The following is a 19,116-nucleotide window of genomic DNA, read 5'->3' as shown; positions in this document are numbered from 1 at the left end:
TAAAGTTCAGATCAACATGATTAAACTTTGTGTAATTTTGCTCTGATTCTTTTTTATATGTCCCACCAAGTGTACCATCGGTATAATCCGTGATGACTGATAGAAGTACACTTTAGAATACGATTAATCTAGTTTCTGTATCCCATTGCCTTTTTGGTTGAAGTGTACTGAAGTTCTGATACAATACGAAAGATTTTTGCTGAACGTTTCATGAATTTGTCAGAGATGAAAACTGCTCTCAATCCTTTCAACATTTTGAATATTTGATACTCAATGCTGTGTGCCCTAAATGCAGTGCACTCCAGGTCATTTGACATTCGAGGAACGTCAATTGTAGAAGCAACTTGCTGAATTTTACACCCTACCTCAGTAATGAAAATTGCAGTCAGATTGCCAGGAGATTGGAGTGAGAATTGGTTGTTGCTGTTCTTGCAGTGGCAAAATAAAATTGCTGTTTTTTTTATTTGACAGAAGCTTCGTCTTGTCTACTTTGGTCAAAAAAAATTGTAAAAGATATCCTGTTCTGTGCTACAAGTTGCTAATGTAATTATAATTTATTTATTTAATCATTGTGGTTCCATGGTATTTAACCTGATCAGGAGTTTTGACCAAAGTGATGTGTTTTTGAATCAAAGTATGTGCATTTTGAATTGATATATGCCATTTGTGACAGCTTAAATTCTCTAGGATGGCCTTAACCTACGGATTTAAGAACATAATCTGTTCTGTCTTCTGTAATTAACATACACAATTCAGATCCTGCAGTCTTCCTTCTAATATTCCAAATTCATTGTCATTTCTCCCCATGCCCTTTTACAATAATTAGCATTGCTTTGATAAGTATATATCATTTCTCTTTTTTTTTACTGTTGCTTTTCCTTTTTCTAATTTGTGGTAATACTGTGCCTTTAAGAAATGCATTTATATTGGGTTTCTTGTAAGGGGTATGTTTAAAATTTAGCTCCGTTTTATATGGTGTCAGTTTGTCTGCAAAACAGCTCTCGGGCTAAGAATGCCTGCTGATTTTAGCAAGGGATATGTTTTTAATCTGAGTTGAAACATTTTTGTTTGGTTTTTCCCCTGGGGTTTCAGAATAGGATTTTGATTAAGTTGATTGTCACATGCTTAAGGAGGGTGCTAAGCTTATAGGGAAAAGCAAGCAGTTACTGTCAGGTTCTGAATGAAATAAGAGATGGCTCTTGCTTTCGCTCAATGTACCTTAAGGTTTCTGATCTGTGTCCAAACAAATCCCAAACCTTTCATTACCGCAACTCCAAATTTCATCATCTTCGTACTCTTCATCTGACATTTCTTGCAAGTTGTTTGCTTTTTTAAATAAAATTTATTTTTCTCTACAAACTAATATTATTGAAGTAGGTGTGAATGTCAAGAGTATTTCTTCCACAACCATTTCTTTTCAGTAGCATACCAGATTAAGGAAAAATAAGTACTCCAATCAGTGTTGTCAACCATTTGCTCTGTTGTGTGAAAACCTCTTCCCAAATCATTTTGGGTATAATTGCATTTGAAAATAAAAGGGCACTCAGTGAACTAACACAATATCCATTTCATCTTTTGAGGATCTTGATTTAAATTTTAGCCTGCAATGATATATGCCACGATGCCCCCACCCCTCCCCCATTTAAAGAGTTATGCAGTCGTGTCTGACTTGCTTAAACTTGAGTTTGTAGTAAGTGCTCAAGTAGTGCATCAATCTGAAAAACACGGGGCCCATATATTATTTTCTCTCGTTCAAAGCTCCAATCTTTCACATTCCTTCATTTATATGTTAGCGCAAAGCCTGCAATAAAAATCAGTTTGCTTTGTTTTGAAGAAATGCTTCATGTTGGCAAATGAATTGTAAAATCTTGCTTTCATTAGACTCAAATTTAAATTGTCAAAATAAAATGGAGATGAATTGTCACCAATAAAGGCACCGAGTTGTATCCTTACCTGTTTAGGTCTCGGTCTCATGTTGAAGTGTAGGCAGGTAATCTTATCAGAACTTTGCCAAGTTACTCTTTGGCCAGCCACCAAAACACTGAGCCAACAAAATCATACCCTGTGTAGCCAATGATCACTGCTTTTATTCTGCTGCACCATATTTGCTCCCTTCCCCACCTGAGTTTAGCTGTGCTGTGACCCTTTCTCTTGACAAACCCCTTGACAAAAATACTGATCCAAATTGCAGCCATACTATATCTTAATTGGTTTAATTTTTATGCGTACATGAACTGTTGCTGTTCAATCAATTGTGACCTGTAAGCATTGATCGAGGAGAACTGTTCTGTTAAATTTAATGATGAAAATATGAAACCATTTGTTTCACAACTTGAGTGATTTTTATTTATTAGTGTCACAAGTAAACTTACAATCACACTGCTGTGAAGTTGCTGTGCAATAGCAAATGGAATAGAAACAAACAGAGTGCAAAATTCTGGGGTTATCATTGACCAGAAACTTAAGTGGGCCAGCCAATAAATAAAACAGCAGCAGATCAGAAGCTGGGAATTCCGTAGCAATTAACTAACTTCCTGACTCCTAAAAGCCTGCCCATTATCTATAAGGTACAAAGTGCATGATGGAATACAGTCTACTTACCTGGATGAGTGCGGCTCCAACAACACTATGGCTCAACACCCTTCTCCATTCACTGCCTTCAATATTGATTTCTTCCACTGCTGACACTGTGGCAGCAGTGTGTACCATCTACAAGAAACACTGCAACAACTCATCTAGACTCTTTTTTGACTACAGCTTCAGACCTGTAACCTCTACCACCTGCAAGTCCTCCTCCAAGACACACACTGTCCCGATTTGTAATTCTATCGCTGTTCCTTCACTATCCCCAGGTCCAGAAATCTGAAACTCCCTAACAAAACTGTGGGTATTATCTACACCACTTGGACTGCAGCAGTTCACCTCGCCACTACTCTCTCGAGGACAATTAGGGATGAGCAATCAGTGCTCACTTAGCCAGTGACAGTCACATTCCATGAAGGAATAAACTTGCATCATTCCCTGACGTTGTCTTTATATCTTGTTAATATTTGGCAAAGCATTCTAACTGAGGTTGGGAGAGGAAGGGCTATTTTAGAAACTTTCAATTTATCATAGAGAGGCCTTGTCACTACAGTTATGCTGTAGTCTGCAAATGGAATTCTCCTGCTATCCAAATAAAGATGGTTGCAAGAAAGAATACATTAGTGTTTTATTTAAAATAAAAAAAGTGACTTGATGGACAAATCAAGGACTTTGTAATTACAATGGACTTTATTGCTTTTCCATTTAAATGTGTGCCGTACTTTCTTCCCTAAAATCATTTTTGTGTTTCTCCTGCTGACCTTGACATCCAGCAAATTATGACAGCTTTGTGAATGCTTTTCTTGTATTAGGTGCACCCTGATGGAGGAGGAAGTGCATAAATTTTCTGTGCAAAAGAACGAACCATAGGGGGTTAAATGTAGCTTCAGGGCAGCTTTGTGTCCCTGCTGAATTTGAATTTTGCCTCTATGGTATATTGTAAGCCAAATGGAAATTGTTATAAGAACAAAATATTTTTTCTCGTAAATTTAATCTGAAATAGATCATGTAGAGTAGCTGGAAATCAATTTTTTCATAAATTCGTGTGCTATGCTGTGGGACAAGTTTTAGGCAATTACCTAAGAATATTGCAAGTGGCTCAAACTTTATTATTTATTGTAATGAGTCTGATCCATTGCCATGGAACAGTACATCATAGCAGGAGAACAGTTGGCCCATCATGCCTGTGTCGCCTCTTTGAAACAACTATCCTTTTCCCCATAGCCCTGCATTTTTTTCCCTTTCAGATATGTTCCCAATTTTCCTTTGACTGATGTTTAAAATGCTACCTCCCTTATTCAGGCATTGGATTCCAGATCATGACAGTTTGCCTTGCAGAGAAAGAAATCATTCTCATTTTGCCACAAGTTCTTGCCAATCACCTTTAAATCCATACATTCTCATTACTGATCCCTTTCCACTAAAAAAATCATTCCTCAGTTATTCCATCAAAACTCTTAATGATTCATTATAAATTTCACTGCTTATCTCATGTGGTGTCCCCTTCTACTTCAAATCTCCAGTCATTCCCCATTTTTTTGAAAACACCTACTGTTGACTTCCCTGTCCTTGTAATCTCAAACTTCCCTTTCCTCCCCAAAGTGCCTGTTGCCTCTGAAATTCATGCCCAATTTTCTGGCAACTTTGTGTTTGAACCCTTCCAATCGGATTTCTGCCTGTCACAGCACTCAAATGGCCTTTTATCAAAATCATAAATGACACCCTGTGTGACTATAACCACGATAGGTTGCTATTGTCTGCAGCTTTGGCACACTGTCTTCTTGCAGCTCCACTTCTCTGTCATCTAAGAGACTCTCCTTGCCTGATTCCATTGCAATGTATCCAGGCATGTGGAACTAATTTTCTGCATACTTCCACAGTATTGATCTGGTATATGATCTGGTATACTGATCAGTATATGATCTGGTGGCCATTACAGAGACGTGGCTGCAAGGTGACAGGGACTGGGAGCTGAATGTTCAGGGGTATCAAGTGTTTAGGAAGGATAGGCGGGAGGAAAAAGGGGGGGGGTAGCTCTGCTGATTAAGGATAGCATCAGGGTGGTAGCAAGGGATGATATTGGAGCCAAGGAGCAGGAAGTGGAATCGTTGTGGGTAGAGATTAGGAACAGCAAAGGGAGGAAGACGCTGGTGGGTGTTGTCTATAGACCCCCAAATAATGATCTGGAGGTGGGGCGGGCTGTTAACGCGCAAATAAGTGTGGCATGCAGGAATGGGACGGCTGTAGTTATGGGGGATTTCAATCTACATATAGATTGGCCAACCCATGTTGGACGCAGTGGGCTCGAGGAGGAGTTCTTGGAATGCTGCCGGGATAGTTTCCTGGAACAGTGTGTGTTGGAGCCGACGAGGGAGTGAGCTATCTTGGATCCGGTGTTATGTAATGAGGCGGGTAGAATTAGGGACCTTGCGGTGAAGGATCCTCTTGGGGAGAGTGATCATTGTATGGTGGAGTTTCTGGTGCAGATGGAGGAGGAGAAAGTGGGTTCCCGGATGCGCGTCCTTTGTTTGAACAGAGGGGAGTACGGGAGGATGAGAGAAGAATTGGCGAATGTGGACTGGGGGAGTGCGTTGGAAGGTAGGTCTGCTGAGGAGCAGTGGAGGATCTTCAAGGAGATCTTTCTTGGTGCTCAGCAGAAATTTATTCCGATGGTCAAAAAGGACAGTAGGAGAGGTAATAAGCCGTGGATAACGAAGGAGGTGAAGGAAAGTGTTAAATTAAAAGCGGAGGCATTTAGAGTAGCTAGGAGTAGTGGGCGAGAAGAGGATTGGGAGAGGTTTAAATGTCAACAAAGATTGACAAAGAAGTTGATAAAGAAAGGTAGGAGAAACTATGAAGCTGGGCGAGCGCTTAATATAAAAAAGGATAGCAAGAGTTCTTATAAATATATAAAAAGGAAGAGGCTGGCTAGGGTGAACGTTGGTCCCTTAGAGGATGAGAAGGGGGACTTAGTGGTAGGGGATGGGGATATGGCTAAGGTCTTGAATAACTTTTTTGTTTCTGTCTTCACGGAGGAAGACGTGAATAATTTGCCGGGTGTTAGCGATGGAAAGGTGGTAGGACTGGAGGGTCTTAATGACATTACTGTTACTAGAGAGGCGGTGCTCGGCAGACTGGAGGGACTGATTGTGGACAAGTCACCAGGACCGGATGGAATGCATCTGAGGGTTCTGAAAGAAATGGCGGAGGTGATAGTGGATGCCTTGGTGGTTATTTTCCAGACGTCGCTGGATTCCGGGGAAGTGCCAGAAGATTGGAAAACGGCTAATGTTACGCCGTTGTTTAAGAAGGGTGCCAGGCAAAAGGCAGGGACTTATAAGCCGGTTAGTTTAACGTCTGTTGTGGGTAAAATGTTAGAATCCGTCATCAAGGAGGAAATAGCGAGGCATCTTGAGAGGAATTGCTTGATAGAGCAGACGCAGCACGGTTTCGTTAAAGGGAAGTCGTGTCTGACAAATTTACTGGAGTTCTATGAGGATGTGTCTAGGGCGGTGGATAGAGGAGAGCTGGTGGATGTGGTCTTTCTAGATTTTCAGAAGGCGTTTGACAAGGTACCTCACAAGAGGTTATTGCAGAAGGTCAGGGGACTTGGAGTTGGGGGTAGGGTGTTAGCGTGGATAGAGGATTGGTTGTCAAATAGGAGGCAGAGAGTGGGGGTCAATGGGTGCTATTCGGATTGGCGGATGGTGACTAGTGGAGTGCCCCAGGGGTCGGTGCTGGGGCCTCAGCTATTTACCATTTATATAGATGATCTGGAGGAGGGAACCGAGTGTAGGGTGTTGAAGTTTGCTGATGACACCAAGATTGGTGGAACGGCAAATTGCGCGGAGGGTGTGGAGAGTCTGCAGAAGGATCTAGATAGGCTGGGCGAATGGGCCAGGAAATGGCAAATGGAATTTAATGTTGGCAAGTGTGAGGTGGTCCACTTTGGTAGGAATAATGGTAGGAAGGATTATTACTTACGTGGCGAAAAACTGCAGCAGGTGACGGTGCAGAGGGACCTCAGGGTCCTTGTGCATGAGTCGCAAAAACCCAGCTTGCAGGTGCAGCAGATGGTCAGGAAGGCTAATGGGATGCTGGCCTTCATCGCGAGGGGGATTGAATATAAAAGTAGGGAGGTCTTGCTGCGGCTGTATAGGGCATTAGTGAGGCTGCAGCTGGAGTACTGTGTGCAGTTTTGGGCGCTGTACTTACGCAAGGATATTTTGGCCTTGGAGGGAGTGCAGAGGAGGTTTACTAGGCTGATGCCGGAGTTGAGGGGGTTGTGCTATGAGGAGAGGCTGAATAAATTAGGCTTGTACTTGTTAGAGTTTAGAAGAATGAGGGGAGATCTCATTGAGACGTATAAGATGATGAATGGGATGGATAGGATAGAGGTGGAGAGACTCTTCCCGCTCAGAAAGGACAGTAGGACTAGGGGGCACAGCCTCAAGATAAAGGGGGGGCGGTTTAGAACGGAGTTGAGGAGGAACTTCTTCACTCTGTGGTAGGTAAAATGTTAGAATCCATCATTAAGCAGGAAATTGCGAGGCATCTTGAAGGGAATTGCTTGATAGGGCGGACGCAACACGGTTTCATTAAAGGGAAGTCGTGTCTGACAAATTTACTGGAGTTCTATGAGGATGTGTCTAGGGCAGTGGATAGAGGAGAGCCGGTGGATGTGGTCTTTCTGGATTTTCAGAAGGCGTTTGACAAGGTACCTCACAAGAGGTTATTGCAGAAGGTCAGGGGACATGGAGTTGGGGGTAGGGTGTTAGCGTGGATAGAGGATTGGTTGTCAAATAGGAGGCAGAGAGTGGGGGTCAATGGGTGCTATTCGGATTGGCGGATGGTGACTAGTGGGGTGCCCCAGGGGTCGGTGCTGGGGCCTCAGCTATTTACCATTTATATAGATGATCTGGAGGAGGGAACCGAGTGCAGGGTGTCGAAATTTGCTGATGACACCAAGATTGGGGGAACGGCAAATTGTGCGGAGGGTGTGGAGAGTCTGCAGAAGGATCTAGATAGGCTGGGCGAATGGGCCAGGAAATGGCAAATGGAATTTAATGTTGGCAAGTGTGAGGTGGTCCACTTTGGTAGGAAGAATGGTAGGAAGGACTATTACTTACGTGGCGAAAAACTGCAGCAGGCGACGGTGCAGAGGGACCTCGGGGTCCTTGTGCATGAATCGCAAAAACCCAGCTTGCAGGTGCAGCAGGTGGTCAGGAAGGCGAATGGGATGCTGGCCTTCATAGCGAGGGGGATTGAATATAAAAGTAGTCTTGAGGCTGTGCCCCCTAGTCCTACTGTCTTTTTTGAGCGGGAAGAGTCTCTCCACCTCTATCCTATCCATCCCATTCATCATCTTATACGTCTCAATGAGATCTCCCCTCATTCTTCTAAACTCTAACGAGTACAAGCCTAGTTTATTCAGCCTCTCCTCATAGCTCAATCCCCTCAACTCCGGTATCAGCCTAGTAAACCTCCTCTGCACTCCCTCCAGGGCCAAAATATCCTTGCGCAGGTGCGGCGCCCAAAACTAAGGTTTAGAACGGAGTTGAGGAGGAACTTCTTCACTCAAAGGGTGGTGAATCTCTGGAATTCTCTGCCCGTTGAAGTGGTGGAGGCTGCCTCGCTAAATATTTTTAAGAAGCGGGTTGATGGGTTTTTGATAAGAGAAGGGATTAAGGGTTATGGGGAGAGGGCGGGAAAGTGGAACTGAGCCACGACAGATCAGCCATGATCTTATTGAATGGCGGGGCAGGCTCGAAGGGCTAGATGGCCTACTCCTGCTCCTATTTCTTATGTTCTTATGTTCACTCAAAGGGTGGTGAATGTCTGGAATTCTCTGCCCGTTGAAGTGGTGGAGGCTACCTCGCTAAATATTTTTAAGACGCGGGTTGATGGGTTTTTGGTGATAGAGGGGATTAAGGGTTATGGGGAGAGGGTGGGAATGTGGAACTGAGCCACGACAGATCAGCCATGATCTTATTGAATGGCGGGGCAGGCTCGAAGGGCTAGATGGCCTACTCCTGCTCCTATTTCTTATGTTCTTATTACTTCTGAATTTCTCATCTAGATTATGACATCAGCCGAAAGCAAGATGTTAGATCCCAATTAACAAAGCCCAGTTTTGAGCAGAATTTAGCCATTGGTTTTAGCCCCAGCCACAAACTCCTTTTTGTGGTCACAGACGCCAAGCCTCTCCCTTTGCCACTCTGAGGCTGAATCAGACTATTTGCAATCCATTTCTGTAATTTTGCCCATCTCTATCCCTGCCTCAGCTTGTCTGTTGTTGAAACTCTCAACCGTTACTGTATTGCCTAGTTAACAATTTCGGTGCTGTCCTAACTGGTCTCCATATTACACCTTTCTTAAACTGAATTTATCCAAAACTTTGCCCATATCCTAACTGGCATCAGTTCCTGTTCAGTCCTCATCCCCATGCTTGCTAATCATCCCTGAGGCTCCCAATCCAGCACCCCCTTGATTTTAAAATACTACTTCTTGTTTTTACGTCTTCCCATAGTCTTTCCTCCTCCCTATCTCTGAAACCTCCCCCCTATCTCTGTGTAACCTTCTCCAGCCCTAAATCTTTCCATGATTTCTATTCTCCTCCAATTCTTGACTTCTTGTTTGTCCCCAATTTTATTCACTGTGCCATTGGTAGCCATGAATTAAGCTATCTAGACTCTGAAATTGCCTCACTAAACCTTTACTTTTTTCTACCCATCTCTTCCTTTAAGACAGTCATTAAATCCTACTTCTTTGACCAAATAACCTGACCTAACATTTCCCTATGTGGCTTGCATTTGATAATGCTCCTATGATGTTCCTTGAGAGGTTTTACTAGGTTAAAGATATTGTAGAAACTTGGAGGTTGTTCAGAAGTACCACAGCTTTCTTTTAGTGTCTCCACATAAAGTCCAGCATCCACGGTCTTACTCGAGTAAATCTCCTCCATACTGCCTCCAAGGCCTTGATAGATGGTATGATTCTATTCTATGATCCTTCCTAAATTGTGGTCCTCAGATTTGGTAACTCTACACCAGCTGAAGTCTAGCCAGTATTTTATGAAGGTTTAGCATAACCTCCTTGTTTTTGTACTCTGTGCATCTTTGTAAAACCAAGGATGTTTGTATGCTTTTTAAATAACCGCCTTTAAAGGTGGCATAGCAGGTTAAGATTTCTGTATGCACACCCTGAGGTACCTCTATTTCTATAACCTCTTGAAAATCATACACTTTAATTTATATTTCCTTCCCCTACTCTTCCTACCAAAATGTTGCTTCACGTTTTTTTCCTTTGCATTAAACTTCGTCTGTCACGTGTCTGCCCATTTCACCAGTCTTCTGAAGGCTGAAGTCTTTCTGAAATCTGATGTACACTGCACATGAGTTTTGCAGGTTACACAAAACTTGAAATTGTGTTGTATATTAATGGCTAAGACCTGGATTTGCATCAAAAATCAGCATGCCTAATGTTTATCCCTACGTGCGGTCCTCTAGTCTAGAAAACCGAATGCGCTTTCTGTCCTGTAGCCATCTTTATATTCATCCTACACTACCCCTTTTAATCCCATGGGTTTCAATTTTGATAATTAATTTATATAGTTCTTTATCAAACACCTTTAGAAAGTCCATACATGTCACCCATGCCATCTTTTATCAACCCTCCGTTTCATTGAAAAACTCAATGAAGTCCATCAAATATGATTTTCTTTCTCATCCTTGCTGGCGGCCCCATTACAAGTGACAATTTTACCTTAGAATATTGTCTGAAAGTTTCCCCTCTTAATCTGGCCTCTAGTTGCTGGCTTTTCTCTTTATTTTTTTGAGCAGGGGTCTCTTAACATTTGAAACCTACAGTCTTCTGACAGCACTTTATGTTGGAAGATTGTGTTAAGAACCTTTGCTATCTCCTAGGATGCATTGAGTGTTGCCAACTTTTAAGAGCATCCACTGCGTGTACACTTTTATTCTATCCAAGTTCCCTACTACCTGTTTCTACAGGGAAAGGCAGAAAGTGAAACTCTGATCAATGTTTTGCTCTCTGGGTTCAAATATAAAATACTATGGAGGTTGGAAATCTGAAACAAAGAGAAAATACTGGAGATAACTGCAGGCCTGGCAATATCAGTGGAAGGAAATGAAAGTTAACATTTCAGTAGTTTCTATTTTCTTCTCTAGGTGACCTAGTATATCATTTCTGTTCATAATAAGCTTTTGCAAGGGTTGTGTTAAATTTTTCAACTGTAATTGTTTGTGATCTATATCCTGTCTAACAAACTTATTGTAATTTTTATTTTTTTACATTATTAAAAGAATAAGTAATTAACAGTAAGGAATAGGAGATGATCTGGTAATGCATACTTATGTTGCATTAACGCTTTTTGAAAACATTGCTAAAAGAATTTATAAAATGAATCTCTAAAAAGATGAAAGGGTAAATAGAACTAATTGCAGCAAGATATTTTATCTAACTCTTAAAATTGGTTAGGGGGTTTGTAGCATAAAATGTAGAGATAAATGAGTTAACATACCAAGAGTGTTGTATTAATTCTGTAATTCTCAAATATGCTGGATTCCCTGATTTTTTTTTAAATTAAAGAAAAGCTTTGTTCATCACGGCAACTGTCATTTTGTCTTCGTACTTTTTAAGGAAAATAATAGATTAGGCATGGTTTATAAAAAATGGATTTTCAGTAATTCAGTAGCCAGTAGCTAATAATTCAGGCTTCATTAGTCAGCAAGTTTGTTCAATGGAAACGAGCATCAGTTTGTCTTCTACAACAGCAGTGGCCTCTGCATTGGGAATACCTTCTCAAACACAAGATCATCCACGACAAGACGTGGAAATCTTCAGATGGTAACACCCTGAACAAAATTGACTATATATGCATCAGTAGAAGATGGAGGACATCTCTACAAGATATCTAGACATGATAGTGCTTTAATAGGATCAGACTACCATCTTGTGCTAGGAAAGATCCACCTGAAGCTGAAGAAAGCAACAACCATGAGGTTACAATGGAGAAACTGATGGACAAGCCCATCAGACAATTTCCAGCGGTCCCTACAACAGATTCAAAGGTCTGTTAACATTGAGAAACAGAGGGATTAGCAAAATGCAGAAGTCACAATCAGGTGGAGGAGAGGTGAAAGAACAATGGATCACTGACCCAATTTGATGGATGAAAGAAAGCTGGCAAAGCACAAAAGGAACCAGGAAAAGAACATTGAACAAAGGCAAGATGATAATGAGAAGTACCAAAAACTGGATAAAGCCATGAAAAGAAGCTGCAGGAGAGATGAACAAGTATGGATTGAGTTCAAAGGCAAGATGGCACCTGAAGAAGCAAATTGCAACAGTTCCCAAAACATTACAGGATCATATGGAAAACTGGTATCAGAAAAAACACCACGGCATCAATCAAGGACAAGGACGGTAAGATGCTGTTGACTGAGTAATGTTGGGATAATTTTGGGTGCTCCTTAACCAGCACTACATTCAGGAGTTCAATAATGCCACTATCACTTATAGTGATATATAAGATAATGAAGGGGCCAGACAGAGTAGAGGTAGAGAGATTCTTTCCACTTAGAAAGGAAAACAGAACTAGAGGGCACAGCCTCCAGAATAAGGGGCGGGGGGGGGGCAATTTAGAACATAGTTGAGGAGGAACTTCTTCTCTGAGAGTAGTGAATCTCTGGAATTCTCTGCCCATTGAAGTGGTGGAGGCTACTTCGTTGAATGTGCTTAAGTCACGGGTAGATAAATTTCTGATCGATAAGGGAATTAAAGGTTATGGGGAGCAGGAGAGTAAGTGGAACTGATCCACTTCAGATCAGCCATGATCTTATTGAATGGCGGGGCAGGCTCGAGGGGCTAGGTGGCCTACTCCTGCACCTAATTCTTATGTTCTTATATCAGCTGAACGGCAGCATGGGAGAAGTTGCCAGATCAGAAGCCCGAGGAGTCATCAAAAGCATCTGGGATCACTAAGTTACCAGCAGAGCTATTGAAACCTAGCAAAAACACCGTCACAACAAAATCTGGACTGTGGAGGACATCCCGGATGACTGGAGGTGAGCAGTAATCAATCTGCCAAAGAACAGGAACCTGAGCAACTGAACCAGCTGGAGAGGCATAAACTACTTTCAATATCTGGTAAGGTCTTCAGCACAGTACTCGAGCAAAAGTAAACAGTACTGTTTGTGAAGAAGAGGTAGGTTTTTGAAGTGGAAAATCATGCTGTGAGCAGATTTTAATGCTCAGAAACCCATGGAGCAGAGACTGGAGTATCAGAAGCCACTTGTTATCAACTTCATTGATTTTCATGAAGGCTTATACTATCATTGGCAGTCATGAGTACATCACAAGACAGTAAGACACCCAGTGATGGTATGTTAACATCTGCAAAACCTTGTACTGTGATTCCAGTTACTATGTCTAAACCAGCATGGGCATCAGGGTTACCTTCAACATCACAGGAGTATGGCAAGACACCTGATGGACTAGCCCATCAGACAATTTCCAGCTGTCCCTACAACAGATTCAAAGGTCCTCTTGTTTATTGTTTTTTCATGAAGGCAATGGTGGGTGCAGGCTTCAGCATCCCATGGCAACACCATGGGTTTATCGACCTGGATTTCACAGATGTCAGTGCCTTGCTGGCTGAAAAATCACATGCACGCTAAAATTCAACCACACCACCTGAGAGTAGTGGCATCAAGGTTGATATATGCATCGACTGCAAGAACACCAAGACAACGGTGACCTATTGCCTCCTATCATCATCAGGCAACAAGACATCAACCGCTTCCCCTACCTAGGAAGCAACATCTCCAGGCGGATGATGTGTCCACAAGAATCAGCAAAGCCTCAGTCTTCCAGAGGCTCCACATGCAACTCGCCCAAAATAGAGGTCTGCAATTTCCCGTTTTCTCGCTCGTTTAGCACTTAGAATTTTTTTTGTTAAAATCTCACCCAGAGTGCTCAAAGAGCTCAATGGGTTCAGATGCACCAATTTGTTACAAGACGATTTGATGGTGTTTGTGGGGTTGGTCAAAGCAAACGTAACGATGCCTTAAATTAAAAGCAAAATGGTAATCCTGTACCTGTGCCCCTGATTGGTTAGACCAGAATTAGTGTTTTCCAGTTTTGAATGTCTTTCCATTAGAAAGATTTACCAGAAATGTTCAGGAACAGTGGTTTAGTGAGAGAGAAAGTGAAGGAAATCAGTATTAATAGGGAAATGTGTTGGGGAATTTGATGGGATTAAAGACTGATAAATCCCCAGGACTTGATCTAGATTTCAGAGTTTTTTCAGAAGTGGCCCTAGAAATGGTGGATGCCTGCCTGGCAAGTGTTTATACCCGTAACTTGTGAACTTGCTAACCTTTTATTGGCTTCTAATCCTCAAGTGTCTCCATTCTGTATTTATATAACTTCATGGCCTTGCCCTTCATGATCTCTGTAACGTGCTCCAGCCTCTCTATCCTCTTGTGCATCCCTCCTTTCCCTCATTGCATTTTTCACAAACTACTTAATGCCCCATGATCTAAAATTTCCTTCATATATCCTTCTGCTTCTCCACTTCCATCGCTTTAAGTTCCTTAAAATCCATCATTCTCATCAAAATTTGGATGATTTCATCCTCTTACTTCCTTTGTCCCAGCGTCCACTTTTATCTAAATATGACTGATGTGTTTTGGGATGCTAATTTGTTCTGGAAACATGAACTCGCATAAGTCAAACAAGATTAATTGATTTTATTATCGTCATAGTATTAGAATACAGTGAAAAGTATTGTTTCCTGCGTGCTAAACAGACAAAATATACCGTTTGTAGAGCACAAAACAGTACTCCAAAGATGTGCAGGTTAGGTGTATTGGCTGTGCCAGTTTGCCCCTTAGTGGGTCAGGGGGATTAACGGTAAATACATAGGGCTACAGGGGTAGGATCTGGATGGGATTGTTGTCCGTGCAGGCTCAGTGAGCCAAATGGCCTCCTTTTGCACTGAATCATAGAATCCCTAGAGTGCAGAAGGAGGCCATTCGACCCATCAAGTCTGCATCAAAAACGAGCCTACCCAGGTCCTATCCTTGTAATCCCTTGACACTAAGGGGCAATCCCACTCAGATCTGTTCCTCATAACCGTAAGTATTTACCCTGATAATCCCCCTAATTTACCCATCTTGGGACAGCAAGGGGCAATTTAGCATGGCTAATTGATCTAACCTGCACATCTTTGGACTGTGGGAGGAAATCGGAGCACCCGGAGGAAACCCACTCAGACACGGAGAGAACATGCAAATTCCACACATACTGACCCAAGGCCGGAATTAAACCCAGGTCCCTGGTGCTGTGAGGCAGCAGCGCTAACCAATGTGCCACCGTGCTGTCTTTAGGGATTCTATTCTACATAGCGAAAAAGGAAAGGATAAGGTGCAGAAGAGAAAAACCAGGTTACTATATGATAGGTCCATTCAAAAGTCTGGTAGCAGGTAAGAAGTTGCTCTTGAGTTTGGTGCATGTTTTGAGACTTCTGTATCTTTTTCCTGGTGGAAGAAAGTGGAAGAGAGTATGTCTGGGGTGTGTGGCACCCTTGATTATGCTGGCTGTTTTGCCAAGGCAGTGGGGAGCCGATGGATGGAAGGCTGGTTTGAATGATGGACTGGACTGGGTTTACAACCCTTTATAATTTCTTGTGATTTTGGTCAGAGCAGCAGCCATATCAAGCTGTGGTGCATCTGGATAGGATGCTTTCTATAGTACATCTGTAAAAATTGGTGAGACTTGTAGTGGATGTGCTGAATTTCATGAGCCATCTGCAAAAGTAGAGGCGTTGGTTGGCTTTCCTAACTAGAGCATCGGTGTGGAAGGGCCGGGATCAGTGATCAGAACACCTGGGAACTTGGAGCTCTCGACCATGGAATTTGAATTCAATGGAAAGTATCTAGAATTAAGAATTTACTGATATCGTGAAACCATTGTTGATTGTCAAGAAAAATCCATCTGGTTCACTGATGTTCTTTAGGGAAGGAAATCTGTCATCCGCACCGGGTATGGCCCTCATGTGACTCCAAAGCCACTGCAATGCTCTCAACTGCCCTTGGGCCACTAGTGATGGGCAATAAATGCTGGGCAGCCAGTGACGCCCATGTCTCATGAATGGGGGAAAAAATCTCCACTAAACAGGGGCATGTCCTCCGTTATGTTTCCTGAAGTTGATGACTGCTGCTTCGTTTTGAGGGAGAGATTATTGTCATTGCACCATTTCACCATATTCATGCGCTTATAGAAAAGATGTACAAAAGTTTTTTTTTTCAGTGTAGTGTTTTTGAATTCTGCTTGGCTCAAGTGATAATTGAAGGATTGTAACTGCACTGATGACTGCAAGCCTTCCCCACTGTTGAGGGAAGGCAACATTGAAATTGAGTTGCTAGTCTGTTGTCAAGGATCAAAATGTATGATGGCTCTGGTTTCTAACGGTGCTGGGCGTTCAGTTGCAAAGAGCAAATGTATTTTGTAACACAGAATTCTTTGACTCCGGAGATGTCTATCCCACATGTTTATATTGCACCAGTGACTCCAGAGGTAAATTGTTTTGTAAGCTTTGACTGCTGTAATGCCTTTTCAAATAATACTGACTGCATCAATTTCTAAGCAACTGATTTAGCATAAGACTTCACTACCTTTTGTTATTTTGAATACAATTATCAGATTTCTTTTCAACCTTCTCTGTCCGAATGAAAGAAACTTAATTTCTGTTTATTAACAAAGGATCCCCATCACTGTCATATCCTTGACTTTGTCTCGTAGATGTTTAAAACTGGGAATATTCTGTGTGCATCCTACCTAATGATTTATGTAGGTTTAGCATTACATTTCTGTTAATGTACTCTCCCTATTCACAAAGCCTCTGGTCACATGCTTTCATTTCTGCTTGTAAACGTTAATATATTTGAATTCTTGAGTATGTCTGCTTCTTTTAAAGTCTCAGTACTGGGTAAGAATCTCTGCCAGAAGCATGAAATTACAATAAAAACATAAGAACTAGGAGCAGGAGTAGGCCATCTAGCCCCTCGAGCCTGCCACGCTATTCAATAAGATCAGGGCTGATCTGATAGTGGTTCAGTTCCACTTACCCGCCTGCTCCCCGTAGCCCTTAATTCCCTTATTGATCAGAAATCTGTCTACCTGTGACTTAAACACATTTAACGAGGTAGCCTCCACTGCTTCAGTGGGCAGAGAATTCCAAAGATTCACTACCCTCTGAGAGAAGTTCCTCCTCAACTCTTCTAAATTGAGTCCCCCTTATTTTGAGGCTGTGCCCTCTAGTTCTTGTTTCCTTTCTAAGTGGAAGTAATCTCTCTGCCTCTACCCTGTCTAGCCCCTTCATTATCTTATGTCTCTATATGATTCCTGGCCCCTCCACCCCCCCCTCAGCCTTCTAAACTCTGAGTACAGGCCCAAGCTACTCAATCTCTCCTCATAAGCTAACCCCCTCATCTCCGGTATCAACCTGGTGAACCTTCTCTGCGCTCCCTCCAAGGCCAATATATCCTTTCGCAAATAAAGGGACCAAAATCGCACACAGTACCCTAGTTGCGGCCTCACCAGTACCTTCTACAATTGCAGCAAGACCTCCCTGCTTTTATGCTCCATCCCCCTCATGATAAAGGCCAACATTCCATTTGCCTTCTTAATCACCTGTTGCACCTGCAAACTTGAGTTTTTGCGATTCATGCACAAGGACCCCCAGGTCCCTCTGCACAGTAGCATGTTGTAATTTTTCACCTTTTAAATAATAGTCCATTTTACTATTATTCCTTCCAAAGTGGATAACCTCACACTTGCCAACGTTATACTCCATTTGCCAGATCCTCGCCCACTCACTTAGCCTATCCAAATCTCTTTGCAGACTTTCCGTGTCCTCCACGCAATTCACTTTCCCACTCATCTTTGTGTGATCAGCAAACTGTTACTGTACACTCAGTCCCCTCCTCCAGATCGTCTATGTATACGGTAAGCAGTTGAGGCCCCAGCACCGATCCCTGCGGCACGCCACTAATCAACTGCCAACTGGAAAAGCACCCATTTATTCCAACCCTCGGCTTCTTATTAGCTAGCCAATCCTCAATCCACGCTAACACTTTACTCCCAACTCCGTGTACCTTAATCTTTTGCAGCAACCATTTTGTGACGCACCTTATCAAACGCCTTCTGGAAATCTAAAAACACCACATCCACCGGTTCCCCTCTGTCAACTGCACTCGTTACAGCTTCATAAAAATCCAGTAAATTCTTCAAACATGACTTTCCCTTAATGAATCCATGCTGCGTCTGCTTGATTAAATGTGTAAATATAAAAGTAACACAATATGTGACGTTAATTATAGCTGTGTGCCCTTGTTCAGTTATGCCCTGCTGTCTGATCTTGCTTCATCTGAAAACCATGTTTGGTTTTGACTCATGTCAAACGCTATGGAAGACTAGTGCATATTTTTTAAAAATACATCAACTCAGCACTGTTACTGTTAAAGTTTATAAGATTGTGTTTTGGCAGTTTGTCTTTAAGGTAAAATGGAGGTGTCATGTGAGCTATACTAAAGTCTGCTTGATAATGGCTTGGGGCAGTTAAAGTTCAAAGACTGGTATTCAGGATTGGAAGCAATGGCAACAGTCTCTAAGGTCAGTGTAGAATGAATCTCTCCAGAAAGGTAATGAAATATCCAGTTGTAATCCACTGAGAAGTAAACCATTGTTACGGTCCCAGTTGATAGTACTGGACAAAGAGTGGAATCCTGGCTCAAAAGATCACGACTTTTACTTTCTTAAAAAAAAACTCAGATTAACAGAGCTGCATGACTGCTGATTAGCTTTTATTAACAATTTATTTAACATAAGTCTGACTTTAATAAAATACTCCTTCACATCTACGAACCCTCTCCAAAAATAGGATAATGCAGGTTACAAAATATATCTTTTACTATAAAGTTTTCAGTAAATACATAGTTTCTTTAAACCCACAGGCTGACTATGATCAGATAACATCCTACTCAGCAACCAAATTCCAGAACACTAATGTGGGACTCCACTTTCTCACCTCCAAACTGAATTTTGAATTCTATTATATTATGGTCACAACTCCCTAGAGATCCTTAACTATGAGGTCATTAATTAATCCCTTCTCGTTACACAATACAAAATCCAGGGTAGCCTGCTCCCTGGGTGTTTCCACAACATGCTGTTCCAAGAAACAATCTCTAATACATTCAATGAATTCTGTCTCCTGCTACCTTTTGCCAATTTGATTTTTCCAATCTATGTGCATATTAAAATCACCCATGATTATTCATAGAATCCCTACAGTACAGAAGAAGGCCATTCCACCCATTAGGCCTGTACCGACGACAATCCCACCCCAGGCCCTATCCCCACAAATTCACCCGTTTTTAATCCCTCTAACCTGCACATTCCCTGACATTAAGATTGATTGACCATAGTAAATTACCCCTAAAGGCA

At 42.1% G+C, this 19,116-nt stretch overlaps 1 protein-coding gene across 2 annotated transcripts in view; it reads left to right on the top strand.

Annotated features, from left to right (window-relative positions):
- The window catches only part of cdyl (chromodomain protein, Y-like), a 189,792-nt gene that overhangs the window by 133,002 nt on the left and 37,674 nt on the right, over positions 1-19,116 (top strand). The gene's annotated exons all lie outside the window — the stretch shown is intronic.

This window comes from Carcharhinus amblyrhynchos, chromosome 2 (genome assembly GCF_965287045.1).
Source record: "Carcharhinus amblyrhynchos chromosome 2, sCarAmb.v2.hapA, whole genome shotgun sequence".
Lineage (NCBI taxonomy): Eukaryota > Metazoa > Chordata > Chondrichthyes > Carcharhiniformes > Carcharhinidae > Carcharhinus > Carcharhinus amblyrhynchos.
The sequence above is the reverse complement of the archived record's forward strand: the minus strand, read 5'-3'. Positions and strand labels throughout refer to the sequence as shown.